Genomic DNA, 23984 nt, shown 5'->3' on the forward strand with positions numbered 1-23984 from the left:
GATGGGAATGTAAATGGTGCAGCTGCTTTGGAAAACACTTTGGCAGTTCCTTGAAAAGTTAAACGTAGTTACCATATGGCCTAGAAATTCCATTTCACCCAAGAGAAATGAAAACATATGTACATGAATGTTCAAAAACTTGTACACAAATTTTCATAGCAGCATTATCCATTTCTACAAAATGTGGAGAGACTCCAAATGTCCATTGAGTGATGAATGGATAAACAAATGTGCTATATCCATACAATGGAATATTATTTGGCTATAAAAAAGAATGGAGTACTGATTCACACTCCCACATGAATGAACTAGCTATGCTAAGTGGAAAAAGCCTGACACGAAAGTTCATATACTGTATGATCAATTTGTATGAAATATCTAAAATAGGACAATTCATTGAGACAGAAGGGAGACTAGTGGATACCAGGGTCTGAGGAGAAGGGGAAATACAGGGGACCACAAATGGGTATGGGGTTTCTTTTTGGAGTGATGAAAATTTTTCTGGAATTAGATAGTGGTGTTGATTGTACAACTTAGTGAAAATAATCAAAACCACTGAGTTGTACACTTTAAAAAGGGTGAATCTTGTGATATGTGAATTACATCTAGATAAAATAGATCTGTGTTTGCACATTTGAGTTATAGACTAAAATTCACAACTGCTACATATGGAAAGCACTTTTATATAGATCTGGATCATAGTAGGAGTTCAATAAATGGAACCTATTGTTAGAAAGCAACTCAAGGCAGGATCTGATCGTCACAAAAGTGTCAAAAATGCAATTTCCCACTACGCCCAAGCTGGTAGCCATCTTGAGGCAAATTAAAATTCTCTTAGTCTCTACTCCCCAAAGCTGAAGAAGTATATTTTGCCTGACATGGGTTCCTAACCTAGGGCAGAAAGTTGTTCTCCCTTCTGCCCACCATGGGCCGAAGAGAGACAGCCCAAGAAACCCAAATTAAGGAAATTTAATCTAATCCATCCCCACTTTGCACATTATTGTGACTGCAACCTTTGTTGTACTGATACCCAAAGACTGTCCTAAAAAGGAAAATATTTCCACCCCGAGTTTTCTGATCCTATCATATGGTAAGGAGAGTAGGAGCAGAACTGTGTGATTTCAAGGATTAAGTGTTTTAAGGGACTGAAAGAGCAAGATTGGACAAATGAAGGCAATAAACTAAGAGTTAGGATAGCATGGCTGACATGAGCGGCTCACGCAAGGGTTAGGGAGCAAAGAAGTGTCTGCGGAAATGTCCTTCTTAGTTCAAACACAAGCTTCCTGCTCATCAACAGAGCTAGAAACTTAAAATGAAAAGAATGGAGCACGATTCTGAGATGAGGAATGGGTCCTTTTCTTATGACTTAAATGTACAGGCCCCTCACGATGGAAATAATGTTATTACCCTGGAGGGTGTTCTAGGATAATGCCTGCTGGCTCATATTTTAGTTTAGAGCCAAAGTTCTTAAGAGTTATGACTTATTTCTTGAGGAATAAAAAGGACTTTGCGAAGAATAGAACTAGTCAAGATTGTTAGGGGGCACTGATACAGCAATTTGCCTGCAAATGATTTTAAAAATCATTGCTGGGGCAACTGGGTGGCTCAGTGGGTTAAGTCCCTGCCTTCAGCTCAGGTCATGATCTCAGGGTCCTGGGATCGGGGCCCGCATCGGGCTCTCTGCTCATCAGGGAGCCTGCTTCTCCCTCCTCTCTCTCTGCTTACCTCTCTGCTTACTTGTGATCTCTGTCTGTCAAATAAATAAATAAAATCTTAAAAAAAATAAAAACCATTGCTAATAATCTACCTTATTGTATATAGTATTCTCAACAAAGCCACCTTGAGTAATCAAATTAATGCAAGGCTATGGTGAGGGAAAGGGAACAGGAAAACCAGCAGCACTACCGGCAATGACTGAAATTAAGCCAAGTACATAAAATAATCCAATGGGACCACTAGATAGCCCTGGGCAATCAAACAGCCATATAGTCTTTTCATGTGGCTGTATAGTAATATAATGGGGGGCAGTAGTATTTACTAAGGAAGCAAAACAAACGAAGACTGAAAATTCAAAAATGGAGGTTCACTTGTGTGCTTAACTTTAGAGTGATGTTATTTTCTTTACCTCTGATCAAATCAGAGCACATTCGTGCACACAAACCCCATGTCCACAATGACCAATGGAACACAAAAGTCCTTGCTGTCAGAGCTACAATAAATTTTCACCTGAATGAAGAAATCACAGTTATTGCTATCAAAGAGCACAATGATAATACAGAAAATGCTTGCAAATTTTTGAAAAAAAAATCATGAAACACTAAACACACAAAAACACATCATTCACATTTAAATGCTGCCCGTGGGTAAAGGGTGACACAATCAGGTTCCATTAGAGACTCCCAATCACTGGATGCTAGTTTCTGCCAATGAAGTAGAAACCAGATTTTATAGATCTTTGGAATTGAGTCAATCAGGGCCCTACCTCTAATAGAGAAACCAAGAACACAAGGAAGTGTTGCAGAATAAAACCTCACACTGAGCCCAATTAGCCATCTAATCCAATCCCTCAATCTCCCACCACTGCCCAGATCTGTAATGGGTGATACCCTTCCCTGGTGTGGATGACACCCTTCCCTGGTACACTTCCTATATGCGCACAGCATCATCAATTGAAGTGTTAATGGACAGATCCCTGTGAGCCTATAGTATTGGTCACAAACTGTCTGCAACTTAACCTTAACATGATCTCAGTCTCTCTTGTTTGTCTTTTAAAGAATACATAGACCCATACTCAGCCCACTCAACCAAAAATAGGGACCCAGATCAGGCAGTGATAGCAATTTTTAATTCACTAATGCTTGGAGTAACCAAACGCATAGGGGGCTAAATGACTTATTTGGGAGCTAGTCTTATTCTAAAAATGCACTAGACCTCATGGAGTTCCACTAGGAAAATATAAGGAGAAGCCACCCCAACCCTGCGCATGACAGAGTCTCAGAGAAGTCAAGTGGCAGATACACCTATGGCCTTAAAACCAGTCTGGCCTTTCCAAATATCTTGCCTCTGCCAGCTCACAAAGGCAATCGTCAGACACCAACCAATGTGTAAGCCGTCAGTTAGAATGATCTCTCCCCAACTTCACAGTTCCTACCCAATTCCAGCTGCTTTTGCTGTGATAAAGTCTTCCTAGCTCTAAATTGTTGGCTCAGTAACTCCAATTATGATCCTTCCTTTATGTCCTCAGATTTGAAATTTACCTTAGTGGATGGTCTTACAGACTACCTAACAGCCTGCACCTCCAACTCCCAGTCAACACCACAGTTATCAATATAATCAGCCTATTTCATTGCAGCCTGTTGGTGTTCTCAGCCATCACGGATTCCCTCATGAAGTCAGGGAAGATTCAGGCACTAAAAAAGCAGAATGAAAAAAATTCTGAAGAGAACATGAATAGCACCAGTGATAACAAGTAACAATCATGGGTTATCATATAGGATGACTGAGAGCCCACCAGGTGACCAAAGGATCAAGAAGTAAGCAAGCCATGAAGAAGCAGACATAGTAAATACATATGTACTATGCTTTCAAGAAGCAGAGACAGAGATAAAGTACTGTCTTGAGATGGCAGCAGGGTTAAAAGAGGGGGTTCCAAAGACTGTAAGGACTTGAACATTGTATGGACAGTCTGCTCCTAAAAATGAAAAGGGCATAATTCTCAGACACACAGAGAAAGGAAAAACAAAAGGGAAACAATGCAGAGAAATTGACAAAGAAAAATGAAAATTGAGGCAATTTATGTTCATTCATCTGCCATCTTTAAAGTGATAGATAAGTCATAATAAGTGATAGATAAGTCATAGATAAGCATTCAGAAGCAGGGTCACTATCTGAATACAGTTGTCAGTCAAAGGAGATGAACAAATATGTGCTCAAAGAGCTGTAAGGACCCAGTTTACAACTAGAGAACATGAGTGTGCAGGAAAGACTTTCCTCAGAAATACTCAGAAGACAGATCAGACATAAGAAAAAAAAAAATCAGACAGTGCACCAAAGTTTGATCCAATGAGGACTGAGATCTCTGAACATTCTGGTAAATGTTTCTGTGAATGACTAGAGGACACAAGACCCCACGAAGGGTACTAAAGAGGCGATGGATCCTGAATAGAGGCAAAGGGTTCATGGCAAAGCTAGAGTTCATGGTGAAGTAAATTCTAGGTTCCAGATGACTAAAGGAAAGAGGAAGAGATCAGGGAACAGGAATTGTCATCAGAGAACGGAGAGAAAGGTGGATGGAGTTACACAGTGAAAAGGTTATGAAGCCAAGGGAATAAAAAGTCTCAGTGGAGAAAGGAAAACCCTTGAAGCAGAGAGAGGAAGACCAAAGGCTGATATGGAGGTAGACAGGAACCAATCCCCATGAGCCCATCACTTCAACAATTATCAATATATTGTCAGTTCAAGAGCAATTCTCAACACTTCAAGTCTGTATGATGGGAAGCCCTTGGCAGAGTGCTAGAATAGTGACAAGAGGACAATATTTAGTCCCCCTAAAGTCAACTAGATAATCAAGAACACATCGTAGATAAGAGTCCTGTGAGTTAACACTGGCATTCTTCTCACTGATACAGCTAAAGAGTCAGGAATATGACGGGTCTGCAATGATCTAGGAAAAGCTGTGGTATGGGTCTGCAATGATCTAGGAAAAGCCAGGTTATCATTTAACATCTTCAACTCCTCTTTCTCTCCTTCAATGTTTCAGGAAATAGGTAAATGCTATCTGGATGACTAATCCAATTTACTTAATAGTATGTTTGTTTTTGTAAATGGCATGTTAACTACAGTGTGTCATATCAGACAGAAAAGATATGCAAACCAGATTTTATTTTAAGTTCAATATTACTGTGATTTAGAGAGTATGATTGGCAATTCTGAAGCATGAGAAAAACATTCACTAAGGATTTTAAAAATTATTTCTAAATTCCTCTGTTATTTATTCCATCTGTTCTCTGGGCTGTACATGTATATTTTTAACATAGTTCTACTTTTGTCAATTCTTTGATAGTTTGCTAAAGGAAATACTTAGTTGAGTTCAATCAATATCCATTCTACTGCTAACAATTGGCCTTCTGTTAAAAAAAAAGTTTGGATGGTCATTCACTGGAGAAAGAAACCCTTTCATGCAATCGTTAAGATTTAAAGGCAAGAAATCATTAAGGAGTCTGACCTAAGAATTGTATTAAGGTTCATACATTTTTGTATCATATGTGGAAGACATTTTATACTCCAAGTATCCTTGGAGGATGTAACAAAATTCCGTTCCCCAAGTCAAGGAAAAATAAATTCTTAGTTAACTTTGAATTATACTGGCTAATGGTTCTGCGTCTATCCATGACAAAGAAATGAACATCAGCCTCGCCACTCTCCAACAACTAGAGAACTTAACAAAATGTATGAAGAAATTATACACAGTTATTAAACAATAGGTAGCCTCAGTCTGTGATCCACAAGAAGAGAAATAAATGAGCTAAGCTTTGCGATATCCCGAGCTTTCTCCTGGGAGACAAGTTTCAAACTGTGGTTCAGGAAGACAAAAATCCAAGCAGTCATGGTGCTCTCACTGAGTTGGGAAAACAGAGAAGGGCTGGAGGCTGATGCAGTGAGATTTGTGGGGCAGAAAAGCAAGACATGCAGAGAATGATCTCCAGATACGTCCACAGGTGTCCTCTTGGGGCTGTGGCTGCATATCAAGATCCATTGATTGAGACTTCCAACAAGTAATTAAATAGTAGGTAAAGAACAACCGACAGCAAGAAAGCAGTAAGTTCAACAATTCTCAGGTCCCAGAATCTCGGAGATACCTGAATTCTGGTATTTAGCACAGAGGGATCACCCAGGGATTCAGCAGAGATCCCAGATGTTTCACTCCTTAAAAGTAGAACTGAAGTTCTACTGGGAATAAAAGTTCCTCTAGCTACAATCTATAGCTCTGAAATAATTCTCAAAGGAATCTAAAAATAGCTTACTTACCCGTCAAACTTTTAAAGGAAGACAAAAATAAACTATCTATCAATATAACATTGTCCACAATCCAATCAAAAATGAAAAGAAAGGTCAAGAAGCAGGAAAATATAATTTTTTCTGTTTTGGTAAGATAGTAGTTCCTAAATGATTCTTGAAGGGATCATTTCTGCATCATGAGGAGAACAAGGTTTGTTAAGATGGCATGGCCAAGGAAAATCATCACTACATAACTTGTCTCTATGACTTTGACCTACAATCATCTCCATTCTAGGTATTTAAAAAAGTTATCTCTGAGAAGAAAGGCAATGCCGATGGATTCTCATGTACAGACAGGGAAGAGTTATTTAAATTACAGGACAAATTTTGCTAAAAATACTACAATAAACTGGAAAAATATCATGACATCTCTACAGTATACATCTGTTTATCTGAAAACATAGGTGAAACATTTTTTATCCTGACATATTTATTGTTTCTTACTTAATTTTTTGGGATGGTCAAAAGTGGATTGTTTCTCCTAAGACGGCAGGTTTTTTAAAATGACCCTGCATTGTTCCCAAAACAGAAGAGAACAGAAAAGGAAAATAAACGTAGATGAAAATGTAGAGCAATAAAAATAGAATTAGGATAGGAAAATAAATAATTATAATTCACTACTTATAAATAAATTATAAATCACTACTTATAATAAATAAGTTACACTATCACAAAAGAAACTGTGCTGTGTCAGGAAGGTAATACAATTGGCTGTGCTTTGTTTCCTGATAATATGAAAATATTCTGCTGAATCTGTCCGGGCCTAACACAGTTATGGTTGGTTACATGCTTACTAAGTTACTAAGATTACAGAAGTTATATGGTCTTCTCTAGCAAAATAAATTATTAGAAATGCTTTAGAAAATATATTTAAGAATCATAACCATACAACTGAGTTAGCAAAGAAAAAAAAAGGAAAAGGAAAAAGAAAAAAAAAATCCAGACTGAGAAAGAGAGAAAGGGGGGAATATATAGGAGGAGGGAGGGAGAGAACACTATGAACATTTTTAACAATAAATCTGAAAGCTCAGGTGAAATAATTTTATAGAAAAATATACATTGCCAAAACTGATACATGAATAAGTAAAAAACCTGTGTCATCCAGTAACAATTAAAAAAATTATATTAGAATTTTTTAAAAATCTACCCACAAATTAAGCATCAAATACAGGGAATTAAGTTTTGTCTCCTGAAAATGTTTAAAGGACATTATCTTTACCTTAGGTTAGTAGAAGAGGGAAGTGGGAAGAAAATAAAAATTGCTTTGAAAAAAAAATTTTTTTTTTAAAAACCAGACTAATTATTTCAAAAGTGCTGAAAAACAAAGACAAAACATATTAACTATTTAAATTGAATAAAGAAATTTTGTCTTCAAAGGTGACTATGAAAAGATTAAAGCTATTTTTCAAAAGAAATAACGAAAACCAGAAAACAAAGGAATGACAAACTGCCAACATAAAATTCTATATCCAGAAAAAATATTTTTAAATATACAGCAAAATAAATACATTTTCATTACAAATTCTGAAAAAAATTGTTTCTAGTAGACCCACAATAAAAAAAATAACTAGGGACACCTGGGTGGCTGGGTCGGTTGAGCGCATCCAATTGTTGATTTCAGCTCCGATCTGGATCTCAGGGATGTGGGATCAAGCCTCACAGGTAGGGCTAGGAGCTCAGTGCAGAACTGGCATGTCCCTCTCCCTCTGGTCCTCCCCCCTCATCGCGCTCAAGCATGGGAGCACAGGCGCCAACACTCTCTCTCTAAATAAAAAGATAAAATCTTTAAAAACATGAATAAAAAAATACAGAAAAGGGTGTATTAAAGTGTTCTAAGGTTCTACAGTTTTAAGGAAGTGGTAAAGTAATATTAGTTTATATCAAAATGAATATGCATGCTTTAATCTCTAGAAATTGAAAAAGAATAAACTACATAAAGGAAGAAAAACAAAAACATAATTTGATTAGTCCAAGAAGGAGAGTTAAAAAAAAAATAAAAAGGAACATAAAAAGAGGTCAAATAAAATGCTAATTTAAACACAAATATATAATCATATTAACATAAAGGGACTTAATGCTACCATTAAAAGACTAAGATTATCATCTAAGAATACAGTATTTAAAAATACAGTATTTAACTCTAAATTGCTTCAAGAGACAAATTTGAAGTACAAGGACAGGAAAAGGTTGAAAGCAATGGGAAGGCAAAAGATACACCATGGAAACCTCAATACAAAGTCAGATGAAAAAAATTTTAAGGCAAGAACATTTGCAGAGTTTAATGGAGTATTTTATAATGATAAATGATCCAATCCACCAGAAAGATATAATAGTTCTAAATCTATATTACTTCAACAACAGAGCTTCCAAACACCTACTGATAGTTTGGCTACCAATAACAGGTTGACAACTGAAAAAAAAAAAAATCTAGCAAAATAAAGGAGAATTCGTTGTTTAAAACTTTAGGGATAGAATAAGCAGATTTAAAAAAATCAGTAAAGATACTGATACATGTAAATCATTGCATCCAACAAGTGAACAATACAAAATCTTTGAAGTGCAAAATGGAGTATTTACAAAGCACACCATATGCTGCCCCATAAAACAAATCTCAACAAATTGCAAAGGATTTAAATAATTTCAGTGGTTTTTTTTTTTTTTTTCTGACCATAACGGGGTCAAGCTTAAAATCAATCAAATGGCTTGAAAAAAAATCCCATGAAGATAACTAGAAAATCCCCAATTGCTTGAAAACTGAACAGCATACTTATACATATTCATCAGTCAAAAAGCAAACTGTTGGTTTGCAAACTGACCATATACACAGGAGCAAGGAGATGGAAGAAAGCAGCAAACCACTCCACCACACTGGTTGCCTGCAGTTTTTAGAAGCGAGGGAACTTAATGATATTTGTTGAGGGCGTCATAAGATGAGTGCATTTCAGCAACCACCCCCCAGAATCTTCAAGTTCATATGGAGCCCTTACCTCGGTTCCCTCACTGACACAGTCCCCCAGAGTCTCAACAGCACTGTACTCCTCCAAGGCTGCGTGCGACACTGAAAATGCCTCCCACCGCAAAAACGCGGGCGGAACCAGCATTCCTCGGGCAAGGGAGGAGAGTCTGGAGCTTCTCACTGCCCAGGTGCAGCTCCAGGGTCCGCCGTCCGTGGCTGGCTAGGGATAATCGTCTCCAGCAAAACGTGATACTCCAGCAATACATCAGTACAGATTTTAAATTAAATAATAACGAAGACACGATTTATCAAAACTTTAAACTTGAAGGGTGCAACTAAAACAGTACTCAAAAGAAAATTTATAATCTTCAAAAATACACTTAAAAAAAAAAAGGCTAAAAAATAATCAACAATCTGGAGGCACCTGGCTGGCTTTGTCGGTAGAGCCTAAGACTCTCAATCTTGGGGGTGATAAGTTCAAGCCCAAGACTGAACCTAGACCTTACCTTTTTTTTTTTCTTTTTTAAGATTTTATTTATTTATTTGACAGGCAGAGATCACAGGTAGGCAGAAAGGCAGGCATAGAGAGAGGCAGAAGCAGGCTCCCTGCAGAGCAGAGAGGCCCAATGCAGGGCTCCGATCCAGGACCCTGAGGTCATGCCCTGAGCTGAAGGCAGAGGCTTTAACCCACTGACCCACCCAGGTGCCCCTAGACCTTACCTTTAAAATACATAAATAAGCATGCCTGGGTGACTGAGACAGTTAAGGACCTGCCTTTGAGCTCAGGCATGATCTCAGGGGTCTTGGGATGGAGTTCCACATGGGTCTCCCTGCTGGGCAGGGGTGGGGGTCTGCTTCTCCTTCTTTCTCTGCCCTCACCACAGACTCATGGGTGCTTTGTCTCTCCTTCTCTCAAATAAGCAAAATCTTTTAAAAAAACCTTTGTATTCAAGAAGCTAAATAAAATAAAGTAAATCAACCCCGAAGAAAACAGAAAGGACATGGTAAATATACATCCAAAATTTAAAGAAATTGTAAAATTTAGATGAAATGAACAATTTTCTTGAAAAAAAGAACTGATTAAAATTTAATAAAGGAGAGAAAGAAAAATAATTAGGTCCACAACCTTTAAAGCAATTGAATTCATTATTAAAACCTTCCCATATAAAGAATACTCCAACAAGTCTGGATGCATTCACTGATGAACTATTGCAAATATTTAAAGAATTAACACTCATACCAATACTTACAGAGAAGAGAAATAGTAAATGCTTTCAGATTCATTTCCTGAGGGCAGCCTAACCTTGATATCAATGTCCGACAAGAACATTACAAGACTGGAAAATTATAGAACATATCTTACGAGCTCACATAAAAAAATCCCAAACAAAATATTATAATATCTCACCCATAAAAAGGTCAATATATCACCACCAAATGGGTATTTCAGGTAGGCAAAGGTGGTTTAACATTCAAAATGTTATCAGTAGTAATTTACCATATTAAGTACAAAAAAGTAGAGACATTATATAATTATCTGTCAATAGAGGCAAAAAAAAAAAAAGCATCTCATGAAAATTCAATGTCTATTTATTATCTTTTTAAAAAAAAGAGAACTTCCTGAACCTGACATAAGTTAACTACAACAGTCTAACAACATACAAAATGAGAGGTTTCTCCCTAAAATGAGAAATGAACCAGGAAACTCACTATCCCTGTTTCTACGCAAGCTTGATTAGAGAGATTCCAAGCAATGCAGTGAGGCAAGATGAAATCAAAAGCTAAACGATTGGAAATGGAAAAATAAAACTGCTGTTATTCACAGAAGATAGGATTGTGATACAGAAAATACAATTAATCAACTGAAAATCCACAACAATTAGAATTCTTAAGTGATTTTACATAGATTTGATGAAAATTCTCCATGAATATTTTCATTTCTGTAAAGTCCTGACATTCTAAATAAGGTGGCAAGTGTGAATAGTAAAGCCCTTGGAAGGAAGAGATAATATACTGTGTAGAGAGATTGAGAGATTTATCTCACTAGAGCCACTTGCTTACATTCTTGGATAATAAACCTAATCTCTGTCTCCTGCAGGGAGAACAGGCAGGTTTACAGCAGCCTCATAAGATCGGAAGTTTCCAGGGACCTCTGGGTGGCTCAGTTAGTTGAGTGTCTGCCTTTGGCTCAGGTCATGATCCCAGCCTCCTGGATCAGGGTCCAGCATTGGGCTCCTCGCTCACCAGGGAGCCTGCTTCTCACTCTGCCTGTTGCTCCACCTCCTTATGCTCTTTCACAAATAAAAAAAATTAAAATCTTTGAAAAAAAAAGATTGGGAGTTTCCAATGTTCAGTGTTGCTCAGCTGCCCACAGACCTGTGTGGGCAGAATTCCCCTTGGCCCACTCTGCCTCACCCCCATGAACTTGATGGAGGTTGGGAAGGGGGGTAGCTAAAAAGAGTCATGTAAATATGTGCCCTGACTAATAAATTATCTACAATCATTGACTCCTTTCCTTACTGATCAAAGTTGTAGAAAAGTGGCAAGCAAATGTAAGCAACTGTTTGACTTAATATTTAACAGCAAATGAGTCAGAATAGAATTTAACAAACAATACTATTTACAGTGGCACTAAAATATATCAAATGCCTAGGGTTATACCTAACAAAATTGTAAAAGATTTCTACATGAAAACGAAGAATACAACAAAAAAATAAAATTCTAACTAAATGGAGAGACTTATCACGGACAGGTTTTGTAAAGTGCAGCATTGTGAATGTGTCAGAAATGTCAAAATTAATCTACAGACACAACGCATTCCCAAACAAAATCCCCCCAAATTGTGCAAATTAACAGGATTCTAAAACTCTGTATTTCATACACATTCTCAAATGTGCAGATAAGCGCAAAGACCTTACAAAACCAAGGCAAGCTTGAAGAAGATGAGTACTGGGGATATCGAGAACAATTATGATACACAGGCCAGTGGAATAGATAGAGTCAGTAAATACACATTCAGTGACAGGACTTCTGAAGATGACACTGCAGTGCAAGAAAAAGAATGATCTTTCAAAAACGGTGCCAGGTCAATTGCTACGTATTAAAATATGAATGTAGAACCCAAACTCCTACTTCACTCAAAAAATACTTTCAGATGGATTGCAGATTTAAATGCAAAAAAAAAAAAAAGCAAACGACTTTGAGGAAAACATGGAATATACATCCACAATTTAGGAATAGTCAAAGCTTTTCTAAAATGGGACACAAAAGACACTAACCCTAGAGAAAAACAATAATAAAATTTAACTACGTTGAAATTAAACCAAGCATATGGCCTAGAGTGGGCTGAAAAGGAGCTCTCCAAAAAGATACACCCAGAGCCTGACCCCCAGAACCAGTGAATGTCATCTTTTTTCGTAGAAGGGTCTTTGCCAGTGTAATTATGGATCTTGAAATGAGATCATCCTGGATTATTGGGTGAGCCCTAAATCCAGTGACAAGTGTGCTTGTAAGAGACACACAGAGAGGAGTGTCCCACATGAAGAGAGAAAGAGAGACTGGAGTTACTCAAGCACAAGCCAAGGAACACTTTGAGCCACCAGAAGCTGGAAATGGCAAGGAAGGATCTGCCTTTAGAGCCTTTGGAGGGAGTACAGTTCAACCAATACCTTGATCTTGGACTTCTAGTTTCCAGAACTGTGAGAAAATTAAATTTCTGCTGCTGCAAGACCCTCAGTGTGCAGTCATTTGTTCTAGCAGGCACAGGAGACTAAAGCAGGGCCCTCCAGAGAATGGGGTCCTGGAGGACTGCACAGGCTATGTGCTGATGAAGCCAACCCCAATGGAGGAGACATTATGATTGTTCAGCGACAGTTTAGACATCAGTGATGACAATATAATGAAATGGACTAAGATATACCAAATAAGTTTAAAGCCATGAGTTAAAAACAATACTAAAGATCACCTTGAGGTCTGCTACATAAGTAACCCATTGCTTTGGAAACAGATAAAAAAGGGAAAAGAGTTAAGAATTCATCTTGCCTGGTTTATTCAAACTGCATTTCAGAGTAATAGTTGAGAAAGGAAAGCTCTTCTCGATAGATGTATCCCAGCTAGTAAATGGAGAAAGAATGATAGAATTAGAATATCATGATTTTTCACGCATTGTTGCATTAAGGATCTAGGCAACAATCATGGAAGCTGATAATATGACGCAACAGAAATAACAACACATTCATATTTTTTTTTTAAGATTTTGTTTATTTATTTGACAGAGAGAGACACGGCAAGAGAGGGAACACAAGCAGGGGGAGTGGGAGAATGAGAAGTGGGCTTCCCACCAAGTAGGGAGCCCGATGCCGGGCTCAATCCCAGGACTCTGGGATCATGACCTGAGCTGAAGGCAGGCACCTAACAACTGAGCCACCAGGCACTCCAACACATTCTGGGTTTTTTTGTTGTTTTTGTTTTTGTTTTCGTTTTCTTTTAAGATTTTATTTATGTATTTGACAGAGATCACAAGTAGGCAGAGAGGCAGGCAGAGAGAGAGGAGGATGCAGGCTCTGCTGAGCAGAGAGCCTGATGCGGGGCTCAATCCCAGGATCCTGAGATCATGACCTGAGCCGAAGGCAGAGGCTCAACCCACTGAGCCACCCAGGTGCCCCACATTCTGTTTCTTGATTCAAGTTTATAATCCTGTCTTTGATGGAGTCACGCAACTGGAAAAAAAAAAAAAAAAAAGGTAAAATCTGAAGCTGATCAATCATCTAGCTCTAACTAGCAATTTATAGGAACTATCAGGGCCAGAGAAACATGTCGAAGGATGCCTTGAAAATGCAATCAGGAACCAACAGTTTGTGTTATCATGAGAAACTCAGCAGCTCACAAAACATGTTTGCTTGTTTTGTTGCTGTTGTTTTAATAAATAAATTACAAGAGAAAAAGAGAGGAGAGTAGACCTCCAGATTAAAAGAGAAACATGGACAAAAAATTTATCATTTCTCTTTTCTGTTTTGATCCAAATGATAAACCATTCTCCTAAAAATCCTAATAGATTTTTTTTAGGTGGAGCTTATTTGATAAACCGATCTTAAAAATCCATAGAACAAAAAGCAAAGATGTGTGACAATTTTGAAGACAACAACACAACATAGACAGTTTTTCTCCCACATATAAAGAAATTATTAAACTATCACATTGAAGATAGTGAGTACTGGCAAGAATGAGGTCCAAATATTCAAAAAGTATGGGCACTAATCACATAAAAGGGATTTAGCACAGATCCCAGATCCTCTGGGTGTGCCAGATATTAAGTCTTTAATTTCTACATCATGAGTGGGTTTGAGGAGGCAAGGTGGGGTGGTAGAAAAAGATTACATTAGACCACTACCTCATCCCACACACAAAAATGTAAAGTCTAAATATTTTAAGAAACAATGTAAAAAAGCAAAACTTTGAATCTGTTAGAGGAAATACAGAAAATGTATTTTGACCTCAAAGAAAAGGAGTCTTAAATAATAAGAAAAACCTTTAAAGGAAAAGATTGACAATTTTGATTATAGTGAAATTTAAACTTCTGCATAAAATGATACAAAATTTTTAAAGGCCCAAAGATAGGGAGACGATATATACTATCACATACATACATGTATCTTTAAAGGCAAGAGGTTAGAGAAATGGGGGGGGGGGAGACGGAGCAAAAATTAAAATAAATAGAAAAGAAAAGACAAATTATCGAAAGTATATAAAAAGAGTCTCAGACTCTTTTGTAATCCAGTAAATACAAATTAAAACAATAAAATATCATCTCATAAACAATAAAATGTCATCTCATTAGGCAAAATTTTTCAGTTAAAGACACATGGGTTGAGTTCTATAAAATTGTTATTTTTGTATATCAAAAGTGATTACATATTGGCAATTTCACAGGGTTGAGCCAACGTGGACCGTATAATCAAGTAATTCCCTATCTGTGTATAACCCCTCTCACAGGGTTCTATGAGAAAACTGTCCCATAAAAAAATAATTTGAGTAAAAATTTTTTCCATTCACCCAGGATACATAGCTAGTTCCATTCTAGATTCATAGGAGAGAATTCATTCATTACATATGAGGGCAGAAGGCTTTAATTCTCTCCTAAAATCCTAGCTGACAAGGGACAAAAAGAAACTCTTGCATATGTACCCAGTAAGACATATATCAGGATATTCAATGAGCTTTGTTTTAACAGCCAACATTTTTAAAAATGTATATTTATGAATATATATTCATATGATGAAGAAATTGATATCATATTCATAAAACAGAATGAATGATCCAGTTATATGTGTGCACAAATAGGTAAATTTCAATAGTATAAAGTGAAAAGACAAGCTGCGAGAAGTAAAAAAAATATATACTTTCACACAAAATGTAATAGCTTTCAAAACATTTGTATACATTTTTTTTTCCATAAACACATGTGTGTGACAAAAGTATAAACTGTAAGTAATGGGAAAAGTCAGCTCAAGGCCAGTATAGGCCTTACCTCCGGGAAGGGAGGTAAGGGCAGATTTCAACAGTAACTGTGAAAAGGTTACTATGTTACGACTCTACCTGTAAAAGGGATTTGCACTTTGTTAATTTATGTAGGTCTAGCTGTTCCATACATGGAGGGTTGCATGATTATTTTCTGTACTCTTCTTTTTAAAACTTTAGAAGAAAAAAAGGGAAAGCCTAGCGTGATTGAAGATAAGAGCAGTTGCTCCCACTCACCCAGCCCGACCACGTGCCTGCCACGTCGGGAAGCACCTTACACGCTTTATCTCACTCAATCGGCCCCGAAAACCTGTGACAGGTACACCACAGTCTCCTTGTAGATAAAGTAAGACCAAAGACCTTGCCCACATTTCTATCAAGTTAAATAATTTTCCTCCACAGCAACAGAAAAAAAAAAAGAACAATTAAATTTCATGAAGTTATTTTAGTTTTTCTGAAGTCATCCACTTAGTCATTCATCGAGTCTTTCAATCACTCATTCCTGCTCATGGCTAAGGCTAAGCTCCAACCCTTACAACTTGTGTAAGCTGAGGTTTTTTAACATGATGGCCCCATCTGTAAATAGAAACCCATTTATAAATGAAAAAAAACCCTTCTGGGTTGATGAAAGGATGAAAAACATATGTGCAGTACAAGCATTCGCTCTACACTCGTTCACATATTCATATGTAATTAACTACCTTGCCGGGGGGCAGTGATAAGAATTGGCCCTGAGAGGGATGTTTGGGTGTGCAGTAGGTTAAGCATCTGCCTTATGCTCAGATCATATTCCTGGAGTCCTGGGATCGAGTCTGGCTGCGGGTTCCCTGCTCACCGGGAGGGAGCTGCTTCTCCCTCTTCCTCTGCCCCTGCTTGTGCTTCTCTCTCTCTCTCTCTCTCTCTCTCTAGCTTGCTCTCTCCCAAATAAATTTGAAGAGAGAAAGAAGGAAAGAAAGAAATGACCCTAAGAATACAGAGATGAGGAATGAAACAGGATCTCTGACCTCACAGCATTTCTAATCTCCCCCATAAGAGGCTCATAGGAATGTGCAATTGCAGTGGAGTCCCATAGAAGTGGGTCCCACCTCTAAATAAGGCCCAGAGGGACACAAAGCTAGATCATGCCACATGTTGGAGAGACAAAAATGATATGAGGAAGGCAAGAAAGTCGTCAAAAAAATTAGAGTTGGTATTTGAGTTGGGTCTGGGAAAATGCATCAGTTCAAGCCTAGCTGAGAAGGAGAACATTCAAACAGAAGAAAGAACATCAGCAAAAGCAGGCAGCTGAGGCAGGTCCCGCTGGCTTGGTGACCTGTTGGGTGTTGGGGGAAGGATGTGAGATGCCAGTGTTGAAGGGAAGGATTGGAAAGATCCTTAAGGGGCCGAGCATGAAGGATCTACACGCGGAGACACGGAAGGATTTTACACACTGTGAGGAGATTTTGGGGTGGGGAGAGTTACTATGGCAGCTGAGAGTCTATGTTTACATATTTTTGTGATCATGTAATTCGCATTTCCCTCCCCTCAGTACCCACTGATCGTCAGTTTTGCCCAACATGATAAGCGCCCCAACACAGTTGATGGTAGGGATCTCAAGAGTATTTATGGAATAAATGGAGAAGGTGAGATTAGAAATAGGAGGCAACTGAAATAGTCCTGTGGGGACTGGGGGTAAGGGGGGGGGCGGGGTGGGGGGAGAGAACTAGGATCTTTCCATCATGGCAGTGGCCGCAGGGTTGGAGGCCGATAGGAGAGACACCTGGGAGTGTACCCAGTGAAGTAGTGAGGGTTATGGAGGACTTGGAAAACAAGGGAGCAGTGTCAGTCTTGGGAGATTCTATCCTGGGTGACTTGATGAAGGGTGGGTGCCACCGACAGAGCGTGGGGGAAAGTGGGGGTTGTGCAGGCTCGTGCACACAGGAGGTGGATCATCTGCACTCTGACGGAGAGAGAGAAACCAATGTCAGCTCCGATCATTTTCTTTCTTCTTTTACACTTTTACAAAGAAATAAAAAATAGGAGAAGACATTTGAATGGAGATCATTGTTCCCCGTGAATAAAAGATTCTGATACGTATATTTTAAAAGACTAATGCCACAATGGTGAGCAACATTTGAAGGAAAAGAAATATGGTAATTGGGAAGGAATAGAAGAAATTTTTTTTAAAAAAACCTAAGACAGAAACATTTGAAAAATTTTGACATAACGGGAGGAAATTATGGAGGAATGAATTATAAATGTGAGATGAAATTTGTGTGAAAGCAGCATCATAAGGAAGAAAGAGTGAAGAATCTATTTAATAACGTTTTGACCTAAAAATGGTGACTAGGCGTTGCTTTAAGATAATGGGTGCTGTCAAACTTCCAGTGGGAGCAATTTTCCAGGCCTTTTCAGTTAATAAAGGTCTGAATCCAAATTAGGGCGCCCCTGTTCAGAGAACCCAGAAGGTGTCCTAGTGCAAGTAGAAGGTCTTGCATGTCACATTAAGGGAGTCCTGATCCCACAAGATTTTAGCAACTTTTAAAATGAAAGTCTAAGTGCTGTGTCTGGAATTCTGCTTACCTTTAACGATTCAAATAAGAGATTCCGACCCTCTTTCAACTACAGGTACCAAGTGATGACCATCTCAACATTTTCTTCTGATTTTTTAAAAGTTCCTGGCCAACCTTTATTTTTCTTTAAAGAATTTATACACATCTACCTTCTCTGGAAAGGTTGCTCTCGTTTTATGAAAGAAAAGTAATTGAAGTTCCCCTTCACACCTCTAACTCTCTCTCTGCCCGGCCGCCTCACAATGGACGTTCAAGTCTCCATAAATTACAGAATAAATATTGAGCAGCGCAATCCTGTTTACTGTGGGAGTAATGCTCTGTGTGACTATCCATTCCTGCCGCAGGTTGTACCTTGTGAAATGGTTCCCGACCGTGCCTTGTAGGTGCGGATGTGGGGCAAATGGATATGTTTAGTGATGATGGTATAAGTCCTGTCTTTTTCTTAGCCTGTGACATCATAGCTCCTAATCAATGGCATGATTTCTGGATGACCATCACCTGTGCCCGTTTTTACTTTGAATACAATCAGAATAACCCAGAAAACTCTAGTATCACCGTCACTTCCTGAGAGCCGCTAAACACAAAACATGATGATACGGGCCCCGAAGAACCCCACATGAAATTCCTGCAGTAATTAAATTTCTATCTCCCATTGTTTCACAAGGAGAACTTTGTGAGCAAGTGTAATCCCAACCAGCTTAACTCCACACAGCCTTTCCCAGCAACGTTAAGAGCATTTTATGAAGTGGCAGGATATAAAGCATCAAGAACAGAAGGAGCAGGAAATTTTTTCTTCCCCAGCACTGGGAAGGAGGATTTGAAAGGTGAAACATCGAATGGGCATCAGCAATAACTCTGTCATCTGTCAGCTGGGATTTTTACTGAAGTCAGACTAACTAAGCACTTGGCACCAAACCAGTCTGGACCTACCTCCAGGACCATAGGCCCCAGGGGAGACATAGTTCAGGACTCAAATCAAAGCCCCTGCATAACTCATTGCCACTTTTTACATGAATTAATTACCCTGACCCTGACCCTGACCCTGACCCTGACCCATACATCTTATACTGCCGATTGAGGCATTGTTGGGTGTATTAGTCCGGAATCTCCAGAGAAGCAAAACCAACAGGGTGAATATAGATATAAATATACATAACAAACACATGTATGGCCTATGTATGCAGTCTGAGCCCAAAGGCTCTCTGCTTGCAGAATTCCTTCTTGCTCTGGGAAAGTCAGCTTTTGCTTTATTCAGATCTTCAACCGATTGGGTGAGACCCACCCACATTATAGAAGTAATCAGCTTTACTCAAAGTCTACCAATTTATAAGTTAAACTTACCCAAAAAACCAACTTCACAGCAACATCTGGAATAATGTTTGACAAAATATGGGCACCGTGGCACAGCCAGGATATATAAAATTAACCATTATATGAGTTATGTTAGTTATGTCGTTTATTTGTTTGATTCATTCATTTATTTTTCCTGGATGAACTCTGACGATACTCATATTTTTCAATTGAAAATTATCTTAAATGAGTGATAGGGAAGATCCTAGAGAAAAATCTAGGGAAGTTAATTGAGTTCCAGCTTTGCATTGAGCCCTCTGCTGGGTACCTCATAAAACTTCCACTCAAACCCACACCCACGTTTTGAGGTCGGTGTCATCTTACCCATCTTTCAGACCCCAAACCTAGGACTTGGGTAGGTTAAGTGATCTTCCCAAGGCCACCTGCAGGTGAGGAGGGACATAGGAATATTACCTCAAGTCTCTCTGACTGAATTGCCCTATCATACCTCCAATATGGTACACTGTTGACAATGTTCTACAGAAGAGCCCTCACTGTATATGTGTACCTAGAATATTTTAACACTGCCATATTGCTTCTTGAGATGTCTGCCCCACTCTGAGGACAGCAGATATGTTTAGTAGACCTAAGCCCCATGATCAAGACATTACATGACACAAACAATGACAAAGTTAATGATACATGACTGAGAAATCACAAATTCTCATCTGTGCTCTCATTCGTGACCAGGATAGTTACTTATTCATTCACTTTATTATCTCTTTGCTCGTTCCAGATGTCACAAGAAAGTGGCCTGAGGGCTAAATTTGATTTGCAGACAAGTTTTATTTGAACCCCCTACCCTCAGTCCTGCACTGTGTTTTGAATGTTTTTAGTTATCAACATTTCAAAGATCAAGAGCTTTCACATCTTTAAAAAAATAAATCTGTTTCCTGGTTTTCTTGCAACTTCAGGAGATTTGGCAACACTGGGTCGCAATTCCCACACGGCAAAGGGACGCAGTAGGAGCAAGCACTTCCAAACAGATTTTGACTCTATTTCATCCCAGTGCCCACCTGGCTCACTTTGCTTTTTTATGTTTCCATCCTGCATATCCCCTCTGCCCTTTCGAGTATTTATATTCCACTCCTTGGGGGCAAAAATGTGTGGAGGTAATGCTGAGACTGGGACAGAATAAATTTTCTTCACAATTCAGAATGTCAGTGTATCCAATAGGACCAAGAAACTATTTTGATTCCTTTGTTTCTAGGACATTCTCAGGGCCCATGAACCCTAGGTTGAACCTCTTGCTTCTGCTCTCTAACCTGAATAATATCAGAGAGCTCTTAACTGAAGACCTCAGGGAAACTTGTTCTTTTGTTGAACAGCTACAATTCTTAGGGAACTTCTCATTAAATTGCCCCCCCATAAAAGCTTCCATCCACTGGTTCTACTTCCAGTTCAGTCCTTGGGAGCACTTTTCACCTGACAAATTTTAAATATTTGGGGGCAGCTCTCCTATCTCCTCTAAGCCTTAAGCACCTGACATTTCTCACAAAAAGCTGCCTGTGTTCCCCACAGAGGAATGCGCCTGGTTTCAAAGTGTGCGACATGGTCAGTGATGTAGAACTCCATCAGAAGTGGGGGGGAAGGATGCCTGCAGATCTCCTCTTTTTATGTTATTATATCTTAAGAATGTGAAGTTCTGACAATGAAAGATAATCTTCCAAGCTCGCAGGACTGGATTCCCTGAGGTTTTTACGCAGGAGGATGCCTTAGTGGGTAGAAACTGTGTCTCCACCTCTGAACTACAGAAATGTTCCGGAAGTTTCCAGCTTCCTAGTGTGCTTTGGATACTTCAGCCTTGTTGATAAGTATGTGTTCTCATAACCTAAACTCGGTTCAAAAGAGAAAGTCAATTAAAGGGTTTTATTTACTTATGGAACATAAGGAATAGCATGGAGGACATTAGGAGAAGGAAGAGAAAAATGAAGCAGGGGGAATCAGGGGGGAAGACAAACCATGAGAGACTGTGGACTCTGGGAAACAAACAGGGTTTCAGAGGGGAGGGGGGGTAGAGGGCTGGGTGAGCCTGGTGATGGGTTATTAGGGAAGGCATGGATGGCATGGAGCACTGGGTGTTATACCCAAACAATGAATCATGGAACACTACATCAGAAACTAATGATGTACTCAACAGTGACTAACATAACATAATTTTTAAAAAATGAAAGGGAAAAGAATTTTTTTTTAAAAAAAAGGAATCGAAGATGACAAATTCTGAATTTCCTCTAATTTTCCAGGGGCGAATCTCAAGAGCACATGTGTTTGTGCTATTAAAAGGAGCGTTACCCCACATTAAGATACTTGCCAGACAGACTGAGCACCAAAGATAGCCCTGTCAGGGGAGGACAGGTAGAAATTTCTATGGGCAGGAGGGGTACAGTAGAGGTGTGAGAGAGGGGCAAAAAGATAGTCACTGCCTTCTGTGTGTATAATTTCACATAAGACAAACAGGTGTCTAGTTTTTAGTTTCTAGTTACTGTTTTGCAGCCTTTAGGAAGTTAAAAATCTAAGAAAAACAAAGATGGCGATGTTTTAAAATATAACTTGTACACGACAGAAATCAATGTTAGAACGATTTGTGGAGTCTCTCATTATACAAAAGTTTCAGATTTTGAGGAAAGGAGAAAAGTTTAGTATGAATTAATAAAAGCTTCTTTCTAGTTGGAAAGAAAACATCAGAGTGAAGTCTCTCAGGCAAAAGTTGGGTGACCATAACCTTTTCTCTTTCAATAGATTATCTCCTGGCTACTGCTAGAAATAACTATCAAAGACAATTTAAAGATGAAAAAAAAAAAGTCTATCTGAATTAAGAAGAAGAATCAAGGCACCAAGTTTCTTGAGTGAAGTATATTGTAGCTCCCGAACCAAAGCGTTAATGGCTAGGATCTCAAAAAGACATCGCAAACAAATCAGGTTATATAACTTTCATTTTCTGATAGCAAATGTCTGGCACTAAATTTAGCAGGAAGGTACTGGCCATCTCTGAGATTCAGAGAGGTCAAGGACATACCTAATCTCACACAGCCAGCAAGTGGTAGAGTCAGGACTTCATGTCAACATGTCTGACTCCAAGGAACTATAGTAATCTCAACTGTGTTTGGAATTGCAGAGAAATGCCAAGACTCAATTCTAGGACTTTTCTTCATACTATGATGGAAACTGACTCTCCTTCATAGGTGCTGGCATAATGTGAGACTCAGGTTCCAGGATCCACCAAGGTAAGTCTAAGAATAAGGGAAACATGAGGAAAAAGAACAGGAGCAGCTGCCCAATCCTGGGAGTGCCGCTCACACAGTTTTCCATATAACAGGAGTTACACAACACAGAGGTCCTGACTCAGAAACTGATCTGATGACATCACGTAAGCACCGAATAAAGCCCCTCCAAAACCATTTCTGCTCTTGGAGTTAGTCAATTTCAATTATGGGAGCCAATAAGTTTTCTTTTTCACTTAACGTAGGTCGTAAAGTATGTGTAATTTATACAGTTCCTTTATAAGCCTCTCATGAACACTTAAACAAGGTAATGGATATAGAGCGTCTAGCTTGTGTTGACGATGTAATGGGCACAGTTTAACGTTACCTCTCTTCCTCTCCCAAATGTTTCTACTTCATTAAATCCTCACTTAAATTGGACCCTATACATTAAATAGTTACTAGTAATTCCAGTAAATGTGATTAATCAGTTAATTACCATTTCTTCTCTGCTACTGTAAGGGTCTTCATCTACTTCTGCCATCTTCTGCTCAATTTCAGAAAGAAAGTAAGGGAGGCAAGAAAGGGGGAAGGAAAAAAAGGAGAGAAGGAAGGAAGAGAGAAGGAATTTAAAAAGGAAGGAAAAAAGGAAGGAAGGAACGAAAGAAGGAGAGAAATGGGGAAAGGTAGGAGGAAGAGAAAAGAAAAAACAATCAGCTCAGAAAACCTCCAGGCATATGCACAATCTCTCTCTCACCTGCCTCTACCTATGTTGGAAACATGAACTCGGAGTTTTGGAATAAAATATGCATTCCCCTGTATTCATCTGTATTATTTGGCTGAAACTAACAGAAACAAATTCAAAGAATTTTAAAAAAAAATTAAAGGTGATTTACTGGATCACAGCACCAAAGCACAAAAAGGAAGGAGTAGAGTGTCTCTAGGAACACGGGATTGAAATAAGGTAAAGCATTCTCACTGTCTAGATTACACCCACTCCCCATCTCATCCACTCCACTTCTACCCATTTCTCATCTTGGCTTCTGTCCTCACTGACTTTACCCTATCAGGTATCTTCCACACTGTGGGGTATCTGGCAGCTTTGAAGTCATGTCTCTGCAGGTCATGGCCCACGGGAAATAAAAAGCTCTTCCTTTCAACTTCAGCAAAGAGCACTGATTATATATGCTTGGTTCACAGACCCACTCACTGGTTAGGCCAGAGAGGTAACAGCCACTTCTTACAAAATCAGGCTGAGTAGAAGAGGACCAGTTAGGGGAGTGGATGCTATTAACCAAGAAGAGATGCTGCATGTAAACAACAGTTGTTCCCCACATCTACTTTTGTCTCCTG

Source organism: Mustela erminea, chromosome 3 (genome assembly GCF_009829155.1).
Source record: "Mustela erminea isolate mMusErm1 chromosome 3, mMusErm1.Pri, whole genome shotgun sequence".
NCBI lineage: Eukaryota > Metazoa > Chordata > Mammalia > Carnivora > Mustelidae > Mustela > Mustela erminea.